Below are 818 nucleotides of genomic sequence, written 5' to 3'. Positions count from 1 at the left end.
CCAATTTTTTGTCTGTATTTTCCATGAATTTATCTGCCTTTTCCATGAATTTGTCTATTTTTTCCTCATTTTTGTCTGGTTTTTGCTTCAACTCTTGGATAATTCTGAGTATTAGAGATTTGAATTCCCTATCAGGTAGTTCCAGTGCCTTTTCTTCTACTGAAAAGTCATCTGGTGTTTTATTTCGGACGCCTACTGGAACCATCCTATCCTGTTTTTGTAAATGTTTGGTAGTGTCTGCTGTCTTCAGAGCATTCAGTAGTTATTTTTCTCATTTATTGATTATAGATTTGTTTGTTTTGTCTTTTTTTAATTTGGCTATGTCTGAGCAGGTGGGCTGTGTGTTCTTTATTGTTTGCTCACCTGTGGGTACAATACTTTTCGCTTCCTTCTCCAATTGGCCGGGTCAGTTGCTCAGATATGGTACAGCAGGGCAGATCTAGCTGAAGAGGAGTTGCTGGGATGGGTTGTTTCTGGCACTTCCTACAGCCACTAGGGCGGGTCAGTAATCAGTGCAGGGCAGATTCTGGTAGGTCATTCCTGTGCTGCTTGGTGGTGTGATGTGAAGTGCATGGTGCAGGCAGGTAGGATGGAGGGGGAAGATTGTGATGTGCAGTGCTAAGATGGGTACGGGAGAGAGGAGAGAGGAACAGAAGCCAAAAACATACAAACAAAAAAGAGTGCTAGGGTAACTTGCCATTGGAGTGGAGAGATGAGAGACTATGAAATAGAGAAAAACATAAAGGAGAAGAAGAAAAAAAGAAAAGAATGAATAAATAAAACTTAGAAAGAAAAAAGAACAGCAAAGCTCCCAGGGA

Source organism: Trichechus manatus, unplaced genomic scaffold, assembly GCF_000243295.1.
Source record: "Trichechus manatus latirostris isolate Lorelei unplaced genomic scaffold, TriManLat1.0 scaffold00181, whole genome shotgun sequence".
NCBI lineage: Eukaryota > Metazoa > Chordata > Mammalia > Sirenia > Trichechidae > Trichechus > Trichechus manatus.
Note: the sequence above shows the minus strand (reverse complement) of the source record.